General features: G+C 48.6%; 1 long non-coding RNA gene across 4 annotated transcripts; it reads right to left on the bottom strand.

Moving 5' to 3' along the window:
* Positions 1-239: 239 nt before the first annotated feature.
* Positions 240-9070, bottom strand: LOC117202018 (uncharacterized). Of its 4 annotated transcripts, none has more exons than XR_007475606.1 (4): positions 8604-9070; positions 8326-8509; positions 5134-6559; positions 240-3716 (listed from the first exon to the last, which is right to left on the bottom strand). It is a non-coding gene; the product is annotated as an uncharacterized LOC117202018 (long non-coding RNA). The 4 variants fall into 4 exon arrangements; XR_007475605.1 differs by lacking the exon at positions 240-3716 and adding an exon at positions 3725-4228 and having other exon boundaries at positions 8604-9069; XR_007475607.1 differs by lacking the exon at positions 240-3716 and having other exon boundaries at positions 3725-5277; positions 6471-6559; positions 8604-9059.
* Between the last annotated feature and the right edge of the window lie 1441 nt (positions 9071-10511).

The raw sequence follows: 10511 nt of genomic DNA, 5'->3' as shown, positions 1-10511 counted from the left end.
AATCTAGAGTCCGACCCTTGGTTTCCCTGCTATCGGCCTCAGAGCTGGGTGGGGCCACAGGCAGGCACAGGAGCTCCGCATAGAATGTTCAGATTTTTCCCTTGGGCAGTGTGCCAGGAGCACAGGCTGCATGCACTGCTGACAGTGCTTCCTGGCACGCTGGCAAGCCGCTTGCCTCCCAGACTGCTGAGCCCACTTGCAAACGCCCGCCCCCTCTCCCCCCCCTGCCCCCTCCCCCAGCTCTCTAACCTGCTCCAGGAAAAATATTTTGACATGGCATGTCCCTCCTGCCATGAATTACATACAGAAGGAGCAAAGAGGAGGAAGGTGGGGTCCATAGGCCTAGGCAATCTCAGAGCAGTTCATTCCTGTGGCCAGGGTTTGGGGACGTGGGCTGCGTGCAGGGCCAGGCTGGGGGCACTGGCCCACAGAGCACATGGGAGAAGGTGGCTGGGCGCTTCCAGGGATTGGAGGTTTGGAGAGTCTGTAGGGTTCACATCTATTCTCTCTCCATTTCTCTCACCTCCACTAGGTGTGAGCTCCTCGGTTATTCTGGGGTCCCCCATCCCCTGTGTCTCTCCCCCTCCCCTCCCCTCCCCTCCCCTCCAGCGCAGGTGTATCTAAATCTACCCTCTCTCACCTGTAAACACCCAAAGCAGAGGCTGGCAAAACTGGAGAAATGAGAGGCCCAACAGGCATTCAGGAACCCATCTGGCTGAATTTCGAGCAGAACCAATGGCCTTTTTTTCTCTCAAGGAGAGAGGAAACAAGGTATGCAGTTCAAAAGCAGTCTGGGCTCAGTCTCCCCAAGGAGGGGAGATTTGCTCCTTTCGCTGAATAATCCATGTGTGCCCCCAGCTACTACTCACTCCACCACGTGCCACCCAGGCCCCCACCCCAGGCACGTCCTCATCAAGTGTTCCCTGTGGTCTCAGAGGCCAACGTGGATGCTCTGGTTTTCCTGGAGCTGCAGCGGAATGTTCGCAGGCTGAGGGGTGTGGGACAGAAGGGTATTTCAGGGGGGTGGGAAGACTGAGCGTCAGCATGAAGAGCACCCCCCAGATTGAAAAGTAAGAGGTGGCTGACTTTTGCCTCTCAGGCTTGTCTTGGTGCTGCTGGGTTTTGTTTGCGTGTTTATTTTTGCTTTTGTGTGTTTGTAGTTTTGAATCTCCACCCTATTAAAGTATGTCATTAGAGAAAACGGGGACCCCTTTCCCTGGCTCTGAGTGTACATTCCAGCCAACATTTCTACACTAATTAGCTTCATCTTGTAACTCCTCTCAGATAGGAGCACCCTCCAGGCCTACCCTTAAAACAGTGAGGTCAAATAACAAGCGTTTTCTTTCCTTTTCCTGAGCTCAAATACATACTCTACACTGCAAGTGTTCTGAGTGCTGCAGACACAGAAAGCTGCTTCCAAGCCCTGGGGTGGGTGGTAGAGACCTGCCCTCAGCAAGGACCCCAAGTCCTCCTGCATGGGGGGACACTGTCTGGCCCTTCTGCGCCTCATTTCCTCAGGACTTGTAGACAGGTTCTCCAGTGTTTACAGAAACTTCAAAGGCTTAACAATGATAGCTAAGCTTGTTTTAGTGATTCCTGTGTGCTAATTCCTGTTCTAATTCATTTGATCTTCACAACCACCTGATGAGGTAAGTACTATTGTTATCCCCCATTTCACAAATGAGAAAGCCAAGGCCCAGTAAAGATAAGGGACTTGTCCAAAGTCACTCGATGCCTAAGGGGCAGAGGTGAGACTCGAACTTGGGCCGCCTTCAGAGCCACTCTCTTGCCCATGCTCAGCTGGTTAGGCTGAGAGGCAGGGATGCAGGCAATCCAAAAGGCCAACAGGGGCCACAGAGGACCCGCAAACTGCACAGCACACAACCCTTCACGGTGTGTGGGGGAAGAGCCACTCCTCAGCAGTGCAACGTTGCCAGACACTAATTTTTCAAGAGAAGCCAGAAATCTGGATATTGATTTGAAATTTCCCAATTAAAAATGTCATCAGCTAATTCAAATCTTATGTGAGGGAATAAAAAACCAACCCATTGTATCTCTAGTCCCCACTCAGCTCATCAGCTGCCTGCCTGTCTGTGGCCTCTGGGTCAGACCAAGGAAGGTGGATTGACTTAATCTCCTAAACCAACATTCCATTGGTAGTGGCTACCTGGGGTGTAATGTTGAGAAGGTTCTGAATGTGAGTCTGGCCTGGATGAGAAAGTGTTGAAATCCATTAGCAATATCTGCCATGCGCACAGCCTGAAAAAATGACAGCATCTATGCCGTGAGTTTTCCCTGACTGGTTAGTCACTATACAGAATGAACTGATGTTCAGTTCCTGTTCCTCCAGGGCCTAATTTTTTAAGTCCCCCCATCTCACCTCATCCTTGTCCAGGTGGTAAACGTCCTAGGTACTAAGTACTGACTTTACTAACCCTCACACCAATCTTGTGGAAAAGCGTGATCACGTGTGTTTGACTCTGTTTCAGCTCCACTCCAACCAGGAACTACAAGTCCTGCATCCTTCACTGTTGCCACCAGAAATCCAACCTATCCAGGCCCTTTGTCATCTCCCTGGGGTGTCAGTGGTCCTTGGTGAAGGGACATCACACAGCACACATTTTTTTTGCTTGACAAAAGCCTCAAAAGACAAGACTCTCCTTGGGAGCACCTTCCCCTATGACACACTCTACCCATCTCTTTTTGGGGTCTGACCCTGCTTTCTCTTCCCTCGTGAGGTTTTAGAAATGCCCAATCATTTATCCCTTTCTGAAGCAGCCATCCTCTGTGTATACCCTTTAGACTCACTCCATCCCAATTTGCTTAAAAACAAGCTTTCCCCAACAAATTGAGCCTCTCCTTAAGAGTTCTCATACCAGCTACACAGAAAACAGAACTCCCAGTCATCATGATTTCTGTAAGTCATACAGAGACAACCCTGGAGCCACGTCAGTTGTGTGACACAGATGTGACATTTATGATATGCAGGTGGCCTTACCCACATACTGATTGTTTTTCTTCACTGCATTCATATTTGCTTAGAGTTTCTTTCTCCTGGTTTAGTGCTTCACCTGCTCTCCTATTTTCCTTCTTCATGAAATTGGTTTTCTCAGCCAAATGATGAGGGACCTGAGAGCAGGTCCCATTTCTTTCTCTTCCTTCATTCACTCATTGGACAAATACCATTTGAGTGCCTGCTGTGGGCCAGACGCTGCTCTAGGACCCCGGGGACACAGCACTGCCTAGAACAGAGGGTCCATGCTCTTGGAGCTTACCTTCTTCTCTCTTTGAATCCCGTAGCGTGGATGCCCGTAAACATGCTGGTCTTGAGGATCCTTGAGGTTTCACTGGGCACAGCCACACACTTGCAGCTTGCCCTGGCGTGCACTGGCTCCATGTATTTGCCTTTGGTTTTTCCTTGTAGAGGCTTCTTTTTCTAGCTGTGCTGACACATGCCCTGAAGAAAGACCACCCTCCCCAGGCCCAGGCATTGCCACTTGATCCTGGGCTAGGCACTTGAACTTCCTTACCTGTCAAGGATGGGTAATTTCCACGTGACAGGCTGCTGTGAGCTGTAAGTGGAGTAAAGCACATCAGCATGATGCAAATGTTCCTCATTATTCAGCACAATTTTGTTCAGAGATAAAAATTAAGGATCCTCCTTCCACCCCCCAGCATGTTCTTATTGCCCTGGTTCTTCCAGAGGTCTCCTTTTTCTGAGAAAGAGAAAATGCAACAGAATACAAATACCAAGGAATCAAATTCTTGGCTTTGAAGTTTCAAAATCTACTTTTAAAACTTATAAAGGAGAAAATAATCATGTAAATCTAGGATTTTGCTCTGTAAGGGTGTTTGCTAGGGTTCTCCAAAGAAAGATACAGACCAATAGCACATAAAATATGCTGTGATATAATATAATATGATATAGTAAAATGTAGTACATTATAATTACTTAATTCCTAATTACATGGGGAATTGGCTCATGTGATGATGGAGGCTGAGAAGTCCCAAGATCCGCTGTCAGCAAGCTGGAGACCCAGGAGGGCCAATGGTGTAGTTCTAGCCTCAGTCTGAAGCCTGAGAACCAGGAGAGACAATGGTGTAACTTCCAGTCTGAGGGCAGAACAAGACCGGTGTCCCAGCCCAACAGTCCCGCTGGAGAAGATCCATCTTCCTCAGGCTTTTTGTTCTATTCAGGTCTTCAATTGATTGGATGAGGGTCACCCACCTTAAGGTGGGGGTGGGGGGAGGACAATTAACTCAATCTTCCAATTCAAATGTTAATCATGCAAGACATTCTTACATACACACCCAGAATAATGCTTGACCAAGAGGCTGGGCACTCTGGGACCCAGTCAAGTTGACACATAAAATTAACCATCACAAAGAGTGAGGCTTTTTGAAAAAGAAATGTTTGCTGGATTTCAAAGAGAAACTAAAGTACTCTAAAGAAATTGTAGCATAAAGTTTATTCCCCCAAATAATAGAAGGAAGAGGACAAGAGAAGAATCCAAATAAGTCACCTGCCATGCAGACCAGATTCAGGTTGCTAAGGGCAAGGGAGAAGGAGTCTGAAGGGAGAAGCCTGTGATTCTCCCTGTCCTTCCAAGGTGGCTTGGGATCAAGGGAAGATTAAAAAAAAAAAAAAACAACAACAACACTAGATGAGTTTGGGGAAATCTAAGGTAGGGAAATCTTGCACCGGCTTCCTGGGAGGAGAGCAGTTGAGAACAAGTGGATGTGGGGATACTTGAGTGAAAGAGCCTGGGTTGGATCTCCTGAAGTCCTACAGAGATTGGGAGAGTAGCCAAAATCTCGTATGCCCCTGTGATGGATATGACAGTAAGAAGAGTGTAGAAGCTGGTGGCCCAAGGGATGCTGGGGGTGTGACAAAAACGGTCATCAGTGGCAGAATGAGCCATGCAAACCAGAGGCCAGGTAAAGGTATATTCAATCCCATAGACATTGACATGAGGAAGTGGTGGTTGCTTCAATAGATACCAGCGGAAATCAATGTTGATAGTCAACACTGAACAGTGCGTATCTCAGAGGGGGCCGGCACAGGATGACTCTTGTTATGGTCAGGATAGTGTAGCTATGCTGCAGTAACAAACAGACCCCAAAACAGAGTACCTTGGTCCTTGAAAGTTTGTTTCTCCTTCATTTAGGTCCGATGCATTACTCCTCCTCCTGGGTAGCTTCCTTCCAAGTGATGACTCAGAGATTCAAATGCTTAGTTACGACCTCCAGGGTGGCCTCAAGCAGGAGAAAAGAGGACTGGAAAGTCACACAGAGGGCTTTTCATTGCCTTAGCAAATAAATGGCATACCTTATCTCCCCATACAGACCCTTGACCAGAACTAATCACATGACCCCAACCTAACTACAAGGGAGGTTGGGAAATGCAGTCCTCCTGTGTGCTCAGGTGGACGAAATGAAACAGGATTTAGGAAGACCTAGTTTTGTCTCTACCACCATCATGAACCAAGCATATCCTGGACATGATGATCCATAATTTCCCTGCAGAACTGAGATGTCATCTCAGGGAGAAAACCCTAAATTGCAACAAGCTTTAATCTAAATTGAGAAATCACTGAATTCTACTGGGTTTTCATGAAAATGACTAGGTTATAATTTTTGTCATCAGGGAGAAATAGGAAACCTAAAGATAGGAAATACGTTCAGGTATAGAAAAATAAATTCCTCTTTGGCCACATGAGAACGTGAGTGATTACATTATTACATGGGTCAGGACATTACTACAGGCTACATATGTTTATAGCTGGAAAAAGTCTTACAGATTGTTGGTCAGAGGGGGGTTAGCATAGAGGTTCAGTGCATTGGCTGCTAGGTTCAGATCTGAGCTCTACACCTCGCTAGCTGGTGTGAAGGTTAAATGGGATCAAATGGGGAAATGCTCAGCTCCGGGCTGGATACATCATAAGGCTGCAATAAAGGTTAGCAGTTGTAAACATCCACAGCTGAAATTAAGATCCAGAGATTTTAACTTTCAGTCTGATGTTTTTCCATTATTCCTACCCCCAAAAGCTCTTGACATCATGTTTCCACAGCTAAGATTAATGATACTGATAAGAATATCTTCAACGTTCTCATCATGAGAGAAATAATTTAACTATGCTAGGTGATGGACGTTAACTAGACTTATTGTGGTGATCATTTTGCAATATCTACACATAGTAAATCATGTTATACACCTGAAACTAATATAATGTTATACGTCAATTATATTTTATTAGAAGAAGAAGAAAAAGGAGGAGAAGGAGGAGGATGAGAAAAACTATCATTAACTGAGCTTCTGCACTGTGCCAGGCATTTTATACAACTCACCTCATTCAGTCCTTAAAACAACTCTGTGAATTGGGCATCACTGTCACCATTTCATAGATACTTGACACTTACAGAGGTTGAGTTAACCTGTGCAAGGACACTGGGGGAGTTCTAAAACTTACCACACTGAGATCCAACTCTGGCTCCACCATGCACTGACTGTCAAACCCCCAGCAGGCCACCTCAGCATGCTAAAATTTACTTTCTCTGCCTGTAAAAGAGGAATAGAGATAATACCCATCTCAGGGGGAAAAAAAAAATCCACAAGTTTCCTGACCTTCCTCCACCTAAGAGGTGGGGTCTCTGCCCCCTCCCCTTGAATCTGGGTTGACCTTAATGACTAGCTTGTGACCAATAGAATGAAGCTCAGCTTTCAAGGCTACTCAGAAGAGGCCATGTGGTTTCTGCCTGGTTCCCCTGGGACCCTTGCCTTTGGAGCCCTAAGTTGTTGTTATAGGTTGAATTGTGTACCCCCGAATTCATATGTTGGAGTGCTAACTCTCAGTACCTCAGAACGTGACCTACTTTGGAAATAGGATCTTTATAGAGATAATCAAGTTAAAATGAATTCAGTAGGTTGGCTCTTAATCCAATAAGACTGGTATCCTTACGGAAATTTAGACACACACACACACACACACACAGAAGACAGTGTGAAGACACAAGAAGACAGCCATCTATAAGCCAAAGAGAGAGGCCTGGAACAGATCCTTCGATCATGTTCCTCAGAGGGAACCAACCCTAGCAGCACCTTGAATGTGGACTTCCATCCTCCAGACTGTGAGATAATCATTTTTGTTGTTCTAAGCTACTGAGGTTGTGGTACTTTGTTACAGCAGGCATAGCAAACAAATACAGTTGTCGTGTAAGAAGGCAGACTCCCCTGAGGCCTCCATGCTGTTAGGAAGCCCAGGCCACAGAGGGAGGCCACAGGTATGTATTCTGGTGACAGCCCTGCTGAGGTTCCAGCTGACAGCCAACATCAACCATCGGACACATGAGCCAAGACACCTCCAGATGATTCCTGCCACCAGCTATAGATCCCCCCACCCCCGGGTTTACCCACATTTTTGAGTGTTCCCAGACAAGACCCCAGATATCATGGAGCAAGTGGACCCTTCTTACTTGTAACTAAATTCTGTCTGAATTCTCGACCCATGGAATCTATGTGCATAATAAAATAGGGTTTTTGTTTTGTTTTATTTTTTTGCAGTACGCGAGCCTCTCACTGTTGTGGCCTCTCCCGTTGCGGGGCACAGGCTCCGGACGCGCAGGATCAGCAGCCATGGCTCACGGGCCCAGCTGCTCCGCGGCATGTGGGATCTTCCCAGACCGGGGCACGAACCCACGTCCCCTGCATCGGCAGGCGGACTCTCAACCACTGCGCCACCAGGGAAGCCCTAAAATAGGGTTTTTAGGCCGCAAGTTTTGAGGCTCTGTGGAGCAACAGGAATAGGAGCAGCCTCACAGCTAGTGAGCCAGAGCTGGGGCTCCCCGACTCCAGAAGGCAGACCTTCTCCGGAAGCAAGCTCAGCAGCCTTGCTGTCTCAGAGGGTGTCTGGGTAGGAGGGTTTTTGCTGAGTCTTGTCTCTGAGCAAGCAGGGCTGGCCCACGTGGGCTAGACTCTGGTTGACCCATGAGGACTCTCTGGCCTCTGAGAAAGCCAGCTCCCCTCAGCCTTCTTCAGGTTCCGAGAGCAGGCCTGGATCCCAAAGGCAGGCATAATGTCTGGACTTTCCAAGGTCTGATCACCTGGTTGAGGGTTAGAACTGTAGGTATCACTTGACCCTGTTCCCGTGGTCATTTTGCAGATGGTTGTAACGGGAGAGCTGCTGGGAAGCAGAATATAATCTGGGTGTCTGACTGCCTGGGTTTAAATTCTGGCTGTGCAGTCTCTACCTGTATGGTCTAGGTCAGTTGCATAACCTCCCCAAGCCTGTTTCTTCATCTGCAAAATGGGAAAATAGTAGCACCCACCTTGTAGGGGTTCTCTGGATGCTCGCCGAGGACATTCTCATGGGAAGCATGGAGCTGGGGCCTAGCACGTCGTCAGCCCACAGCATATGGGCACTATCCCTGCCATTCATCAACAGCAACTCTTTGCTTGTAGGGATTTATCTGCTCTCTCCAATGTGGACTAGTTTAGTTCCTGGGAGCTTCCCTGCAAAGGGGAGAATGTAGCTTAAAATAACCCCAAGAATGTTGAGCTCTTTCAGAAGTTAACTTTAAAAAATTAATAAAGATTCCAGACAAACCTAAGGTAGCATTGTTTTTACTGGTTTGTTGTTGTTTCAGCCTCTCCTGAAAGTCCTCGCAGCAGTAAAGCCTTGGCACAGGGCGCAGGGCTTCACTTCCTTCCCCATTTTGTGGCCACCGCGTCCGCCTGCATCCCCACCACGGCCTAGGCAGGAGCGATGGGAGGGCTGCGTAGCCTCCTCGGCTCACTGCTGCAGGAAACGCTGCCTGCCACCCAGATGACTCCCAGAAAAGAAGGCGGATGGCGTGACTCAAAGTGTCTCCTCCCCCCCAATTCAGCACGCTGCACCCACACAAGCCCCCTCCTCTGAGGGTGAGACTGAATCACGGCTCAGGGTTCTGGGATGCTTCTGGGCCTCTTTCCCAGCGCTGGCCTGGCCAAGAGATCTGACTGCAGGGTGCCTTCATGGATCGGAGCTAATTCCCCTCTAAGCAGCAGCCTGCCCCTCGGCGGCACTTTGTCAGAAACCATCTCTGGGCAGGCAGCTGGCAGGAGGCTGCTGGCTGCACAGTCTCCCTCCTGCTCTACTCAGGGCAAGGCTTGTCCAAATATTTGGCTTGATCCTGCTTTCTGATTCATCATGTGCAGGAACCTCTGTAATTTCATCTACTGCGTGACTCAGACAAGGGCTCAGCACAAGTGCCGAGCACCCAGGGCCAGAGCCGCGGCCAACACCCGCTGCTCCCGGCCAGCCCTGGGGTTTGGGGAGCGCTGCCGGGGCTCCCTAGACTGCCTAGCCTCAGATTAAATCTCTTTTGTCTGAGATGATTAATGGAGCCTCAAACACGCCTCAGCGCAAGGGTGTGAGGTGCACTTTGTACCTTTTCCAAGTTTTTTTTTATATGCTAAATCCATTTGCATCTCATAAATTATATTGGCTTCAAAATGAAATGTTCCTGACAGCAGCACACAGGGTGTAGGTCCCACTAAAACATTTTCTCTTGTCGTCCCCTCTCCCGCTCTGAGACCCTAGGAGAAATCAGCTTGTCTTCCAGAGGGGGAGGGGAGGCAGCAGAATGACCTAGATTCCAAATCTGCAAGACAGGTAGAGCCAGCTCTCCTGTCTTCTGAAGGCTGCTGTGCACAGGGTCCCAGGGTTTCGGAAGAAGCCAGCAGGATGAAGCTCTCTCCTGTTCCTGCTTGAACCTTCTCCTCTTATGGGTGACATGGTTGTTTTCTCCTTCTGCAGGTTTGTCCTGTTAGGAAAGGCCACAAGCTGGGCTGGTGGGGCCCCTGATGCTCCCTGGGTGGGGAATGGGGGATGGGTGCAGTTGACAGCGGAGGTGTGTGGGGCAAGGGAAGGGAGCCTCTAAAGAGCAGGGAGGAGTGGAGATGGCAGTTCAGATACCGGGGTCTCCAATAGCCAGAGACAATGGAATTTAAACTTTCTTTCCACCACTTTCTAGCTTTGTGGCTTTGGGCGAGTTACTTGCCCTCTCTGAGCCTCTGTTTCTTCTTCCATTCATTCATTCAATGACTATCTTCAGAGCACTTTATGTCAGGCCTAGCCTGCCCCTGGCACTTACATTCTGACACTCTACAGCTGCGTGCATATGTACCATGCCAGGCGGAGGGAAATACTAAACAGAAGATGAGATGTGGGTTGGTGAGCCCTTGTGCTCTGCTGTTTTGGGCTGAGGCTAGGAAGATGAGGGGGTCCAGCCCAGGGGACTGATGCAGGCAACAAGGTAGGAGGGACCAGAGAGAGCGACCATGAAGCAGGACAGCGCCTGTGCCACACACAGTGGGAGCTCCGTAAACGTCGCTGCTGACGTTATTATTATTTGAGAGCTGGCAATGCGCACGGCAATGCGCTTGGGGTGAGGATGAAGCAAGCTGGGAGGAAGATGACTTTAAAGCCAGGGTAACACTGGTGCACTGCGATGGGTGACCTGTCATTTCCCAC

This window comes from Orcinus orca, chromosome 2 (assembly GCF_937001465.1).
Source record: "Orcinus orca chromosome 2, mOrcOrc1.1, whole genome shotgun sequence".
Lineage (NCBI taxonomy): Eukaryota > Metazoa > Chordata > Mammalia > Artiodactyla > Delphinidae > Orcinus > Orcinus orca.
Note: the sequence above shows the minus strand (reverse complement) of the source record. Positions and strands in the feature narration are given on the sequence as shown.